The following is a 16,302-nucleotide window of genomic DNA, read 5'->3' as shown; positions in this document are numbered from 1 at the left end:
TGAATCCCAAGAACCTTTGTAAAGCTGGGAAGAGAAGCATGTTATCCCAGTCTCCCTGCTGTGAGATGATAGGTGGAAACTCTCTGGAAACTTGAAGGACAAGTGACCTGGTAAACAAAGTGGCAAATGCTTCATAGAAGGTGGAAGGCAAGAATTGATACCAAGGAGGCCCTTGATCTCCACAGGTGTACTATGACACATGTGTGCTAGAATTCACACATGGAAACACACACATACACAACTGTGACACAAATGATTTCCTTTACATTGGAAGTCAACCTGGAGGAGGAGCTTGTTTCCTTCCCAACAAGTGGGTCCTAGAAACTCAGGTTGTCAGGCTGGATGACAAGTACCTTTACTGGCTAAGCCATTTAACCATCCCTGGTAACTTTCTGTAGCTACAAATGACAATGACTGGATGGAGAAGCACCAGTTATCATCACAAAGCCTTATTTATCTCTCCTATCCTGTGGTGCAGAGTTGTGTAAGGTTCTAGAGAAAGGTGACTCTACAATGTGCATTTTAGGTTTGTTGATTATTTGGTCCTTATGACCAATGTCTGTTAACCTCTTTATCTGGCTTGTGCAGTCAGGAAGGGTGGGGCAGGCCGGTCACAGGCAGTCCCTCATGGCAATGCTGTGTGCTCTCTCCTTATTTGGATGAACTGTGGCTCTGCAGGCTTTGTCAGTATAGACAGATCTTGAATTCAGCAGTTAGATCTCTTTCTCTGATGAGGCCCAGGCCATGCTCAATAATAAAATATTTACATTAGTGCAATGAACATCAGATACCTCTCAAAACATCGAGCCCATCCATAGAGTGGAATTGTTATGCTCCTGAAGATGGATGCTAAAAATATATCCCATGCTATCTCAGAATTAAGTATAATAAAGAGTTATTTATTTAGGGGTAGACTCACTGATCACAGTCCTCTGCACAAATGGGGAATAGGAACCGAATCCAGCAGTCAGAAGACAGAGGAAACATGTTCATGCTTTACTTTGGCATTTTTAGTATAAGAGGCCACAGCCAAGTTGGTGGGTAACTTAAATGCTTCTGGCTCTCAGATTTCCATAGCACCCCCTTTTTGTTTAAATAAGAGAGTTCTAAGCGAATACAAAATTATATACAATAAGAACAAGTATTAGGTATAAAATTAGAATTACAACCAGCATAAACAATATCAAACAAACACATGATGAATGTTACAATGATTATCCTATCCTAAGGAGTTTATGTCTTGTATTATAAATAACTTGGTCAAGTCATGAGAGGACAGTAACTAAGACTATCTAATCTTCAACCCTATCGAAGACTTGAGAAGGCAAATAATATTACTTGAGTAAGCAGGAAGTGTAATCAAGCAAATTCAAAAATGTGCAACAAATGACAGAGACAACTGGCTACTTGGACAATCACCCAAAGTCTCATTTGTAACATTGGAGCAGACAAATGGTAACTGACAGACCATTTTTAGAGGCAGAAAAAAAATTCAAAACTGTCTTACCCTGTCTTGGCAAGATTTGAGTCTTTTTTTCTTGTATCCTGCTTGTCCTGTCGGGACATCATTAATTTCATCAGTGGTCAATGCATGGGCAGATCTTTGCCCAAAGGTCAGTTTTGCCAAGAAGAAAACAAGCTCCATGTGTAGTGTCTTTGGTGCTCAACATTCTCTCGGTAATAGATGGGTGCTGCCATGAACAATCATGTCACAGGTTAAAAGAACCCTAAGTTATTTAAATGCCATAGTCTATAGCTCTTTGAAGTGGTTGAAGATTACCTACCTATGCAGAATACAATCTCTATGTATTAAGCACCTGATTAGTCTAACTGTAAGTATCAATATACAAGAATCTATACCAATGTAAATTGCCTATAAATAATAGCTCACAAATATTCACACTGTTACTCATTATTATTATTATTGGTGTGAATAAGCTCACATTAATCTATTATTCCATCCTTTTTTTTGAAAAAGATCCCTGAGCCTACAAAATATCCCACCAAACCCCTAACCCTATACTAATTATAATCAACCCCTAAATAATGTCCCTAACCCTGACAACAGGGTTTTTTGGGAGAGGGGATGTAGTCTTCCAGAATAACTTCTAGCTGTCATGGGGGCAATGTTCTTTCTTGGGATCCTGTGAAAGTAAGATGATGGTTAAATTTCAAGATTACTATCTGGTATAATTGCAAATAGTCTCTGAGTATTCACTAGCCTTTTTCTGAGGTTCCTATTTGGAGTTCTGGCCAGAACGTTGTAAAAAAAAGTGCACTATTTCTGCTAACCAACTTGGAACCAACTTGAGCTGCTGGTATCCCAAAATAGTTTTAAGGTAGCACTGCCAGCATCATGACATTATATCAACCAGGTGAAGTCATTGTTGTGGGGCCCCATCTTCTTCCTGGAAACTTCAAAGATTACTGCAGGAAATGTCATTGTTCATTATTGAAAACTTAAACATTATCTATATAGACATATATTCAATGAAAGTTATGATAGAGATAAAAATAGATATGAAGAAAAGTAAATTTTTTCTAAATTATTTCTTCTTTTTCTACCATATCAGAGGGCTCCTGACATGAGACAGAAACTCTGAATTTTTCTTATAACAACACGCTTGGATTTAGAGAAAGACAGAGCCATTGTCCAACTCCAAAGTCAGCTTTGATTTTTAAGTGAGTCATGACTATTATTCTTATTAATATTCAGAGATTCTTACCCGCAGATGACCTGTCCTCATAAGCTATAATTCTCTTTGTTTGGTTATCCTATATGGGTAATTATCTTTTCCTCTTTAGGCATCTAGATGTCCAGGGGCTCTTGACTTTCTGACAAAGAGTATTTTCCTGCAAAGACAGGAACCGAACCCTGCCCCAACTGTTAGGAAGTTTCCTTGCCACCTGTATGACTGTCACCTCTGTGGATGAGCCATCATTTTTTATTCTCAAGTGATCTCTCTTTTTCAAATTGAATCTTTATTAATTTTTATGATATCCATAATTTTTCTTTTAGTTAAACTGAGCAAAACCCCTTCCCCAACATAGCACATCTCCTGGCTTCCATTGTGAGGTCAACACATCCTTGAAATACACTGGCTGATTTAATTCAGAAGACTTTTGTATTATCCAGTGTCCCTCTGCTGCTGTTGTTCTTTTCTCATTAGCATTAAGAAAAAGCTTTATTTAATCCTATTTCTGGGGGGGTATTTTTCATCCCTTTCTGTTTGTTTAACATATGCTTTATAGTTCAATTTGATCTTTCTATAACTTCCTGACCAGTAGTATTATTTTGTATACCTGCAATAAGCTTTATATTATAATAAGAAAAAGACTGTTTCATTTTCTTAGAAACATATGACGGACCATTATCTGTCTTTATTTGTGCAGGTACATCCATAATATCCATGACTTCTAATAAATGTGTGATTACTGAATCAGCCTTTTGTGAACTCAAAGCAATTGTTCATTGAAAACCTGAATAAGTTTCAATGGTGTGGTGTACATATTTTAATTTTCCAAAATCTGCAAAATAGAACACATCCACCTCCCAGATTTCTATCCTTTGAGTACCCTTTGGGTTACTACCTACAGGTAGTGGAGTTTGGGTATAGGAAGAGCAAGTAGGGCATCTCTTTACAATCTCCTTAGCTTGTTGGCATGTAATAGAAAACTCATTCTTTAAACCTTTGCTATTGACATGATGTTTCTTATGAAATTTTGAAGTCCTCAGCACATTTATAATCAATAATTAATCAATTTCTGCATTACCTTGTGCTAGAGAACCTGGTAGACCCATATAGCATTAGATGTGTGTTATGTATATGGGACAGAGACTCTTCCTGATTTTATCTTGAACCTGTATGAACAGTGAAGTCAATTCTGAATTATCTGGTATAAATTCAGTAGTTTCAATATGCAAGTCAGCTCTTTCTACACATTGTGAATCATTAACTATATTAAGAGGTTCTTTAACATCCCTTAGTACCTTGAGAATAGCGTATAATTCTACCTTTTGGACAGAATTATAAGTGCTTTGTTCCATCTTATGTAAACTTTCTGATTTGTATCCTGCCTTTCCTGATTTATTTGCATCAATATAGAATATTTGGGCTCCAGTTATTGGTGTGGCTCATACAATGTGGGGAAGGATCCAAGTATTTCTCTTTATAAGGTTAATTCTACCACTTTTGGAATAATTGTTATTAATCACTCCTAAAAATTAGCACACACTTTTTCCCAAGGTTTATTGCCTTCCTGAAATTTTTTAATTTTATTAATAGTAAAAGGCACTATAACCTCAGCTGGGCCTATACCTGCTAGCTTATGAAGCATAATTTCCATTTTATAATTAATTTAGAGACCTTTTACACATGAGTTTTTAAGTTTTTACTTGGTTTATGTGGTAAAAAGATCCATTCTAAGATAAAATCTTCCCTTTGCATTAAAATTCCTATAAAGGAAATCCTGGAAGGCAATATGACTAAAATGCAATTAAGATTTGGATTCACTCTATCTACATGTGCCTTCTGTAATTTTTCTTCAGTGACAATCAATTCCTTTTTGCAACAGCTGTTAATTCTCTGGGACTATTAAAGTCTTTCCAACATCTGAGGTTTTATTTAAATGAACTATTAGACTAAGTATTACCCCAAACTAGGTATTTCTACGACTGGAAAGTCTCCTAACAATCTTTGAAAGTTATTGAAATTCCACAATCGTTCTCTCCTAATTTGTGTCTTTTGTGTTCTAATTTTCTGTAAACCTATTTATAACCTAGGTAATTAACAGAATCTCCTTTCTGTATTTTCTCAGGAGCAATTTGTAATATCCATTTTAGCAAAACTTTCTTTACTTCTTCAAATATTCTTTCTAAAGTATCTATGTTTAAATCAGATAGCAAAATAACAGCTATGTAATGGTAAATTATAGATTTAGAATTTTTTATGTATTATTTCCAATAGCTGATTTACAAAGTATTGGCATAGGGTGGGCTATTGAGCATTCCCTGTGTGAGGATAGTCCATTGGTATCTCCTAGTAGGCTGAGAATTAGTATAAGTAGGCACTGTGTAGGCAAATTTTTCTGTTCTTTTCTTGTAAAGGTATAGTGAAGAAACAATCTTATAGATCAATAACTATAAGAGGCCATCCATCTTTTTGATAGTAGAGAAGGCAGAGGAATTCCCGATAGTTGAAATAGGTTGAAATAGCTTATTGACAGCGCTTAGATCTGTCACCATTCTCCATTTACCAGATTTCTTTTTTTACAACAAGTACAGAATTCTAAGAGCTGGTTGATTCTTCAATATGGTGAGCATCTAGTTGCACTTGTACTAACTGTTCTAAAGCCTGCAGCTTTTTTTTCAGCTACAGGCCACTGCTTAACCTATATTGGGTTTTCAGTTAACCATTTTAAAGGTAGGGTTGTTGGTACCTCTAAAGGTTTGCTAGTTGATTTGTGTTCTTGTACACCCTGAATGGCTGGTGACCTTTGTGTATATACCTTATAATAGCCTTCCCAGAATTATGAGATCCTGGGACTGCAGCATTGTTAATTTGGGTATTCCATTGATGCAGCAGGTTACAAATCCATAAATTTTCTGCAATATTAGCCACATATGACCTCATCTTCCCTCTCTCACCTTCTGGCCCTATGCAGTCAACTTATCTCATGAGTTTTTAAACTTGAGATATGGTTTCAATTCCTAGGAATTGAACATCTGTCTCTTGAAGAGGACAATTTGGATACCAAGATTCTGGAATAAAGATATTTACATCTGCACACATGTCCAATGAATGACAATTCCATTTATATGCAATCTTAGGTTTGGTATTTGATCATTTATAGGCATCTGCCAGAATATACGTTCCTTATTTCCTATTAGAATTTTTTAATTCATTTTCCATGTTTATTCCATCGTCCAGCACAGTATGGTTCTTTTTTTGCAGAAGGCCCTGGATTTTTTAATTTTCCTGGTGAGACATGTCCTGAACAGTTACTGGGAATAAGTAGACACTTTTGACTTGAGGGCCTATAATTGGCCTCCCCAAGGAGTTCCCCAATGGTATCAGGTTGTCTTGTCTGTCTTTTGTTGATCTGCATTCCTTAGTCTAATGTCGACCTTTGCCACACTTTCTACATATACCTGAAGGCTGAGTCCTTTTCTTGCTATTCCCAGAGGAGATATTATTCCTAGGAATTTCTTGTCTACAATCCCTTCTCAGATGCCCTATTCTACCACAATTAAAATATTTGGCATTTTGATGTCTTCTCATTCTTTTGGAAATTGCTTCTTCTCCCCAAGATTCAGTATTACAGTCAATTGTCTTGATGTTCATTGTATGCAGGATCCATTCATCCATAGGTGTTAATCTAACCTTTAAAGGCCCAAGTATCATTTTTCATTCTATGTTGACATTTTCAAAAGCCAGAGATTCAATATTTACTTATCTATCATCTGAGTCTGTTATTCCTATTTGTAGAGACTTAGTTAATATTTGTAGAAAGTCACCAAAGTGTTCTCTCTGGCATTGTTAACCCTGGTATATGATTCATTTAATTTTCATAGTTCTTGAATCATGTCCCATGCATTTAAGGCTGCTTTGTTGCATAGGGACAAGATTTGTTCATCATAAAGAGCTTGAACCTGTGGGTCAGTGTAAGTACCTTCACTAAGAATTTGATCTTCAGAAGTCTCATGTCCTTCAGTTGAGGTCCATTATCCAGGACTGATGAAATTACCTGAAGCTAGTCATGTGGGGTGGTTTTGATAGTAGAAGCCCAAGTCTTTACCATCTCCCTAACAAATGCAGAATGCAAGCCATATGATACAACAGCTTGCTTAATTTCTTTTAGATCATTCATTTTTATAGGTATCCATCTACCTTCTTTGAATTCTATTGGGCATTTAGAATTTGATGCTTTTCATAGTAGATTACAGGGTACAAAGTTAAAACCTCGGTAAGTCATCTCTGACAGCAACTGGCAATATTAAATCCTGTCCTTGTACCTTCTTTCACTGCTCATCAGCTCCAATAATATCCTTAATTGTTCCAAATCTTTTTACTGTTGTCTTTTGTAAAGCATGAATCTCCTGGCCTATATATATTTCTAGTGATTACATTGAGGCACCTAGCTTCTGGTCCTCATCTGCACATGTGATTCCGAGGTCTAAAGTTTTCATTTAAAGATAACATCTCATTTTTAGACATTATTTGGATAGTGTGCCGATTGCCTTCCTGGAGAGATACTCTCTCTGCTAACCTTTCATAACTTTTTAACAGATTTTGATTGTCAAATTCAACAGTATGAATTCTTTCAGGTAATTGCTCAGCAACCTTTGACATGGATTTAATTTAATTTTGTCTGTCAAATTAATGTTACCCTTTTCAGTAGTATTATTTTTTTTCAGGGAAACTTTTGAACTTTTGATTTTTATTGGTATTAGTCCAGTCAGGTAACTGTTTATTATTAGTCTGTAAAGACTGCATTATTTCTAAAAGTGCCTCATTCTTGGCTCTATTATCACATGTTTTCCTTAAGGATATAATATGAAGAACAAAACCCGAGTCCCAATATTAAATAAATGGATATATCATAATAACATAATCAATATAAGCTTTGCAGAATACAATCCATAGTATCAACAGAAAGGTTAATAAATTTTCCATGGATATATTGTCTGCCATTCTATAACTTTTAAGTTTATTGATTTATTAATTAATAAAATATTTACCTGTGTTATGAGGTCTAGTAAATTGTTTTAGTTGTAACGATCTTTATTGCAGGATTCTATGCTCCAGGAATTGGAGCATATATTTAATTAATTATATTAAATAACATATAATTAATTAATATATTTAGTAATGCCCACCTTGACCTCTGGGGTCATGGGGTACTGCCTCATCCTCACCTGTTGGGCATTGTCTTTTGAGGTGACTACAACTGGGGGCTCCTGAATCGCTAATCCTGGTGGATTAGTTTTGCCCACATTCCTCGGATGGAATGCTGGAGTTTAGTTATTAGAGGAGATACCTCTAAAGGTAGAGTCAGTAGAAGAACCTGTATTCTTTCAGATCTAGTCATAAGGTATAGACTTCAGGCCATGGGTAGATCATAACCCTCTTCCCAGTAAAATGAATTTGGGCTTTTATCTTAGTCAGCAAGTCTCTTTCCAGGAGGGGGTAAAAGAATCAGGGATAACTATGAAAGAGTGCATGACTTCATTTCTTCCCAATCCCACAGTCTGTTTTGTGCTCCATGGCTGCAGAGCCAGCCTGTATCCCCTTGAACGCACATTTGTTTGTCTGATAAAGGCCCCAGTCGAATTTTTTCTGTATTTATTTATTTATTTATAAGAATTTCCACTTCCTCCCCTCCTCCCAATACCTTCCTACTCCCCCCACTCCCACTCCCCCCCACTCCCTCCCCTCCTCTCTCCTCAGTCCTAAGAGCAGTCAGGGTTTCCTGCCCTGTGGGAAGTCCAAGTTCCTCCCCCCCTCCCTCCAGGTCCAGGAAGGTGAGCATCCAAACAGACCAGGATCCCAAAAAGCCAGTACATGCAGACGAAACAAGACCCAGTTCCATTGTCAATGACTTCTCAGCCAGCCCCCATGTCAGCCACATTCAGAGAATCCGGTTTGATCACATGCTTGTTCAATCCCAGTCCAGCTGGTCTTGGTGAGTTCTCATTCGATCAGTCCCCTTGTATCAGTGGGTGAACCTTCGCAGTCCTGACTTCCTTTTTCATGTTCTCCCTCCTTCTGCTCTTCATTTGGACCTTGGGGGCTCAGTCCAGTGCTCCAATGTGGGTCTCTGTCTCTATCTCCATCCATCGTCAGATGAAGGTTACCTCTGTTTCTGCCTTCCTTGCTCACGTTCTCCTTCCTTCTGCTTCTCATTTGGACCTAGGGAGTTAAGTCCAGTTTTCCAATATGTGTCTCTGTCTCTATCTTCATCCTTCGCCAGATGCAAGTTCTGTGGTGACATGCAAAGTATTCATCAGTATGGTTATGGGCCAAGGCCAGTTCAGGCATCCTCTCCTCTGCTGCCCAGGGAACAATCTGGGGACCTCTCCTTGGGCCTCGGAACCCCTCCAGAATCAAGTCTCTTGCAGACCCTAAAATGGCTCCCTTAGTTGAGATATAAACTTCCCTGCTCCCATAAACATCCTTCCTCCCTCCCCTTTCCCACTCCCCCAAGCCATCCCCAATCCTCCCCATCTCCCCTCTCCCTAACCATATCCCCTTACTTCCACCCCCCCACCCGAGCACCCAAGTTTGCCTGGCAATCTTGTCTACTTCTAATATTCAGGAGGATAGCTATATGATTTTCTTCAGGTTCACCTTCTTATTTAGCTTCTCCAGGATCACGAATTATAGACTCAAAGACCTTTAACTATGGCTAGAATCCACTTATGAGTGAGTACATACCATATTCCTCTTTTTGGGTCTGGGTTACCTCACTCAGTAAAGCGTTTTCTATTTCCATCCATTTGCATGCAAAATTCAAGGTGTCATTATTTTTTACTGCTGAGTAAAACTCTAATGTGTATATGTTCCACACCTTTTTTAACCATTCTTCTATTGAGGGGCACCTAGGTTGTTTCCAGGTTCAGGTTATTACAAATAATGCAGCTATGAACATAGTTGAACAAATACTTTTGTAGTATGATAGGGCATTTCTTTGGTATATTCCCAAGAGTGGAATTGCTGGGACCTGAGTGAGGTTGACTCCCAGTTTCCTGAGAAACCGCCACACTGATTTCCACAGTGGCTGCACAAGTTTGCATTCCCACCAACAATGGATGAGCATTCCCCTCTCTCGACATCCTCTCCAGCATAGACTATCATTGGTGTTTTTGAGTTTAGCTATTCTGACAGGTTAAGATGGTATCTCAACGTGGTTTTGATATGCATTTCCCTGATCACTAAGGAGGTTGAGCATGACCTTAAGTGTCTTTTGACCATTCGAAGTTCATCTGTTGTGAATTCTCTGTTCAGTTCAGTACCCCATTTTTTAATTGGGTTAATTAGAGTTTTCGTCTCTAGTTTCTTGAGTTCTTTGTATATTTTGGAGATCAGACCTTTGTCTGATGAGGGGTTGGTGAAGATCTTCTCCCAGTCAGAAGGTAGCCTTTTTGTCTTACTGACAGTGTCCTTTGTTTTACTGAAGCTTCTCAGTTTCAGTGGGTCCCATTTATTCATTGTTTCTCTTATTGTCTATGCTACTGGGGTTCTACTTAGGAAGTGGTCTCCTGTGCCTATATCTTGTAGACTACTTCCCACTTTCTCTTCTATCAGGTTCAAAGTGGACAGATTAATGTTGATGTCTTTAATCCATTTGGACTTGATTTTTGTGCATGGTGATAGATATGGATCTACTTTCATTTTTTTACAGGTTGACAGCCAGTTATGCCAGCACCATTTGTTAAAGATGCTTTCCTTCTTCCATTGTATACCTTTAGCTCCCTTGTCGAAAATTAGGTGTTCATAGGTTTGTGGGTTAATATCCGGGTCTTCTATTCGATTCCATAGGTCGACTTCTCTGTTCTTATGCCAATACCAAGTTGTTTTCAATACAGTAGCTCTGTAATATAGTTTGAAGTCAGGGATGGTAATGCCTCCAGAAGTCCTTTTATTGTACAAGATTGTTTTGGCTATCCTGGGTTTTTTGGTTTACCATATAAACTTGATTATTGTTCTCTCAAGGTCTGTGAAGAAGTTTGATGGGATTTTGATGGGGATTGCATTGAATCTATAGATTGTCTTTGGTGGAATTGTCATTTTTACTATGTTGATTCTCCCAATCAAAGAGCAGGGGAGTTCTTTCCATTTTCTGGTATCCTCCTCAATTTCTTTCTTCAAAGACTTAAAGTTCTTGTCAAATAGGTCTTTCACTTCCTTGGTTAGAGATACCCCAAGATAATTTATGCTATTTGTGGCTATCGTGAAAGGTAATGTTTCTCTGATTTCCCTCTCTGCTTCTTTATTCTTTGTGTATAAGAGGGCAACCGAGTTTTTGGAGTTGATCTTGTATCCTGCCACATTACTAAAGGTGTTTATCAGCTGTTGGAGTTCTTTGGTAGAGTTTCTGGGGTCACTTATGTACACTATCATATTGTCTGCAAATAACGAAAGTTTAATTTCATTCTTTCCAATTCGAATCCCCTTGATCCCCTTATGTTGTCTTATTGCTATTGCTAGAACTTCAAGCACTATATTGAAGAGGTATGGAGAGAGTGGACAGCCTTGTCGTGTTCCTGATTTTAGTGGAAAGACTTTGAGTTTCTCTCCATTCAGTTTGATGTTAGCTGTCGGCTTGCTGTATATTGCTTTTATTATATTTAGGTATGATCCTTGTATCCCCAGTCTCTCCAACACCTTTTTCATAAATGGGTGTTGAATTTTGTCAAATGCTTTTTCAGCATCCAATTATATGATCATATGGTTTTTTTTTCTTTCAGTTTATTTATATGATGGATTACATTGATAGATTTGCGTATGTTGAACCAGCCCTGCAGCTCTGGGATGAAGCCTACTTGATCATAATGAATAACTTTTCTAATGTGTTCTTGGATTTGGTTTCCCAGTATTTTATTGAGAATTTTCGCATTGATGTTCATGAGTGAGATTGGCTTGTAATTCTCTTTCTTGGTTGTGTCTTTGTGTGTTTTTGGTATCAGGGTAACTGTGGCTTCATAAAAGGGGTTTGGCAATGACTCTTCTGTTGCTATATTGTGGAATACATTAAGGAGTATAGGTATTAGCTCTTCCTGGAAGTTCTGGTAAAATTCTGCATTGAAACCATCTGGTCCTGGGCTTTTTTTGGTAGGGAGATTTTTGATAACAGCTTCTAATTCTTCACGACTAACAGATCCATTTAGATTGTTCACCTGTTCTTGGTTCAACTTTGGTATATGATGCTTATCTAAAAAATGCTTGTTTCTTTTACATTTTCCAATTTTGTGGCGTACCGGCTTTTGTAGTAAGATCTAATGATTCTCTGAATTTCCTCTGTGTCTGTGGTTATGTCCCTCTTTTCATTTCTGATCTTATTAATTTGCAAGTTCTCTCTCTGCCGTTTGATTAGTTTGGATAGGGGTTTGTCGATCTTGTTGATTTTCACTAAGAACCAGTTTTTTGTTTCATTGATTCTTTGGATTGTTTTCTGTGTTTCTATTTTGTTGATTTCAGCCCTCAGTTTGATTATTTCCAGTCTTCTACTTCTCCTGGGTGAATCAGCTTCTTTTTTTCTACAGCTTTCAAGTGTGCTGTTAAGCCTCCAATGTGTGCTTTCTCCTTTTTCTTTAATTGGGCACTTAGTGCTATGAACTTTCCTCTTAGCACTGCTTTCATAGTGTCCCATAGGTTTGAGTATGTTGTGTCTTTATTTTCATTAAATTCAAGGAAGACTTTAATTTCTTTCTTTATTTCTTCCTTGACCCAGGGGTGATTTAGTAGTTGACTGTTCAGCTTCCATGAGTTTATTGGCTTCCTGGGGGTAGCATTGTTATTGAATTCTAACTTTAATCCATGGTGATCTGACAAGACACAGGTGGTTGCTAATATTTTTTTGTATCTGTGGAAGTTTGCTTTGTTACCGAGTATGTGGTCAATTTTCGAGAAGTTTCCATGAGCTGCAGAGAAGAAGGTATATTCTTTCCTATTTGGGTGGAGTGTTCTATAGATGTCTGTTAAGTCCATTTGATTCAATACCTCCAATAAATCTCTTATTTCTCTGTTTGGTTTCTGTCTGATTGACCTGTCCATTGGTGAGAGAGGTGTGTTGAAGTCTCCTACTATTAGTGTTTGTGGTTTGATGACTGCCTTGAGTTCTAGAAGTGTTTCTTTTACTTATGCGGGTGCCTTTATATTAGGGGCATAAATATTCAGGATTGAGACTTCTTCCTGATGAATTGTTTCTGTTATGAGTATGAAATGTCCATCTCCATCTCTTCTGATTGATTTTAGTTTGAAGTCGATTTTGTTAGATATTAGAATGGCCACACCTGCTTGTTTCTTAGGTCCATTTGCTTGGAAACCTTTTCTCAACCCTTTACTCTGAATAGGGGTCTGTCTTTGTGGTTGAGGTGTGTTTCTTGTAAACAGCAGAATGTTGGATCCTGTTTTTGTATCCAATCTCTAAGTCTGTGCCTTTTTATAGGTGAATTGAGTCCATTGATATTAAGTGATATTAATGACCAATGGTTGTTGACTCTGGTCATTTTTGGGGGGGGGTAGTAGAGTGTATGTGTTTTCCTTCTTTGAGTTGTGCTTGTGAAGGGTTGGTAGATGTCTGAGTTATTGTAGGCAGTGTTGGGAATGTTGGATTCCTTGGGTTGTGATTTTCCTTCTAATATTCTCTGTAAGCCTGGATTTGTAGCTACATATTGTTTAAATTTGTTTTTATCCTGGAATATTTTGTTTTCTCTGTTGATAGTGAACCATAGCTTGGCTGGGTATAGTAGTCTGGGCTTGCATCTGTGTTCTCTTAGTTTCTGCAGTACCTCTATCCAGGACCTTCTGGCTTTCACGGTTTCCATAGAGAAGTCTGGTGTAAGTCTGATAGGTTTACCTTTATAAGTTACTTGACCTTTTTCCTTTGCAGCTCTTAATATCCTTTATTTAATCTGAATGCTTTGTGTTTTGATTATTATCTGGCAAGGGGATTTTTTTTTGATCCAGTCTATTCGGCGTTCTGTATGCTTCTTGAACCTTCATAGGAATATCGTTCTTTAGGTTGGGAAAGTTTTCTTCTATAATTTTGTTGAAAATATTTTCTGGACCTTTGATATGCAATTCTTCTCCTTCTTCTACCCCTATTATTCTTAGATTTAGTTTTTTTATTATGTCCCAGATTTCCTGAATGTTTTGTGATGAGAATTTGTTGGATTTGCTGTTTTCTTTGGTCAGAGCATTTATTTTCTCTATGGTGTCTTCATAATCTGAGACTCGTTCTTCTATCTCTTGTATTCTATTGGTTATGCTTTTTCCTGAAGTCCCTGTTTGTTTACCTAGATTTTCCATAACCAGCCGGCACTCGGTTTGTGTTTTCTTCATTGTCTTCATTTCAGTTTTCTTTCTTGAACTGATTCCATTACCTATTTGATTGTTTTTTTCTTGGTTTTCCAGGGTATCGTTTACGAATTTACTCATTTCTTCAATCTTTTTGTTATATTTCTCTTCTATTTCTTAATACCCTATTTATTAATACCCTGTTTAAGAGACTCTATTTCTTTCATAATGACACTGTTTTCCACTTCTTCTGGAATAGGGTTTTCAAGTCCTTCTGTCGTAAAATCGCTGGGATCTGGTGTTTTCATGTTGTTTTTCAGATTGTTGGAGGAATTCTTACCTTGGCGTCTGCCCATCTCTTCCTTCAGATGCTCTCCAATGGCTCTTCCCTCCACTGGTCTTCTGCTACAGGATCAGTTCCCCTTGCTGGCCAGGAATCTCCTTGCCTGCAGTCCTACCTTGCTGCAGGCAGGCTATTAAAACAAAGGAACTCCCTCCTACCCGTTTGCACTCACTGCCCTATCCTGGTGGTGCCCACACAGGCTGGGTTGGAGGATTTTATGCCCCAAAAAAGGGAGAGAGGAAGGGAAGGGGTTCCTGGCTGAAAGCGGGGATGGGGTAGGAGGAGAGAGGGTTTAGCTGGGGGAAGCTGCCCCTTCGGAATACCCAGGGAGATAAGGATGGCAGGAAAATTGTGTGTTCCCGTACCGGGCTTGTGTAGCGGGTCAGGAGCACACTTACCCCTCCATTGTATCTTCTGCTACAGGATCAGTGCCACTTGCTGGTCAGAAATCTCCCTGTCTGCCCCCAGTCGAATTTTAACACTGAATGGGGAGCACCAGTGTTTACTAGAAAATCAACAGGTTGCCCCTCCCCTTTTAGGGTTACTCAAGGCTCAAGGGGAGGTTTCAAATCCCATCCCCTTCTATTGTTTGGACTCACCAATTTTAGGATATTTTGTCCCATTTTCCTTTGTGGTCATTGCCTGTTGACTATTTGGGACAGTCTGGGTTCCCTCTGCCTATTAGGCCCCCAGCTTCTATCTGTCAGTAAGAGTTTTGCCAGTTCCAAGCTTGCTTGTCATCAGGTGTTTTTCTGTCGTTATAAACTTTAGTGGATATAACAATCAATTTAGTCAGATTTTTACCTTCAAGTCCTTTGAGTTGCTGAAGCTTCCTCTTAATATCTAGGGATGATGGGTTGATGAAAGCCAGGTTGACTGTCATTTGGTTTTCAGGCTTTCTAGCAGGTACTTAGAGATCATCTCATTAATGACTGCCTCATCATTAGTGGGTCGACACTACTCTCAGTTTGCAGAGAGAAGCTCAGGCCTTATAAATAGAACAACCAGTTGTAAAATAAAATAAACTAAGCTGATGGAGGCTTCTTAAACATCTGAAAAAATAGCTCACTTTGAATGATTGATCTTAGATCTGCTGAGAAAGCTTCTGATAGTCTCTTCTCATTCTCCTGGACTTATAACTTTATACTTCTTTATTTCTACATTCTTATTTCTGGAATCTACATTTTTTACTTTCTTATTTTTGGACTCTTCAATTAGTTGTTTCTCTCAGTGTCTATGCTACTTAGTTTATACTTAGGAAGTGGTTTCCTAGACCAATGCATTCAAGTGTACTTCCCATTTACTCTTCCATAAGGTTCAGTGTGGTTGGCTTTATGTTGAGGTTTTTGATCCATCTGGACTTGAATTTTGTGAATGGTATAGATATGGATTTATTTTCATTCTTCTCCATGTTGAAATCCAGTTATGCCAGCACAATTCATTAAATATGCTTTCTCTTTTACATTTGATATTTCACAGGTTTGTGGATTAATACCCAGGTCTTTGATTCATTTCCATTAGTCTGCCTGTCTGATCTTATGCCAAAACCAGGCTGTTTTCAGTACTGTAGCTCTATAGTAGATTTTGAAGTCAGGGATTGTGATGCCCCCAGAATTTCATTTATTGTACAGGATTGTTTTGGCTATCCTGGGTTTTTGCTTTTCCATGTGAAGTTGAGTACTGTTCTTTCAAGGTTTGTGAAGAATTTTGCTGGAATTTTCATGGGCATTGCATTGAATCTGTAGATTGTTTTTGGTAAAATTAGCATTTTTACTGTGTTAATTCTGCCTACACAAGAGCATGGGAGATTCTTCCACTTTCTGGTGTCTTCTTCAATTTCTTTCTTCAAAGACTTAAAGTTCTTGTCATACAAATCTTCCACTTGTTTGGTTAGAATTAATCTGAGATATTTTATGTTTTTTTTGTGGCTATTGTGAA

The 16,302-nt window shown here is 38.0% G+C and overlaps 1 protein-coding gene across 1 annotated transcript in view; it reads left to right on the top strand.

Annotated features, from left to right (window-relative positions):
- Positions 1–16,302, top strand: part of LOC125392825 (beta-1,3-galactosyltransferase 5) — a 580,132-nt gene that overhangs the window by 194,132 nt on the left and 369,698 nt on the right. The gene's annotated exons all lie outside the window — the stretch shown is intronic.

Source organism: Myodes glareolus, chromosome 2, assembly GCF_982192425.1.
Source record: "Myodes glareolus chromosome 2, mMyoGla1.1, whole genome shotgun sequence".
NCBI lineage: Eukaryota > Metazoa > Chordata > Mammalia > Rodentia > Cricetidae > Myodes > Myodes glareolus.
The sequence above is the reverse complement of the archived record's forward strand: the minus strand, read 5'-3'. Positions and strand labels throughout refer to the sequence as shown.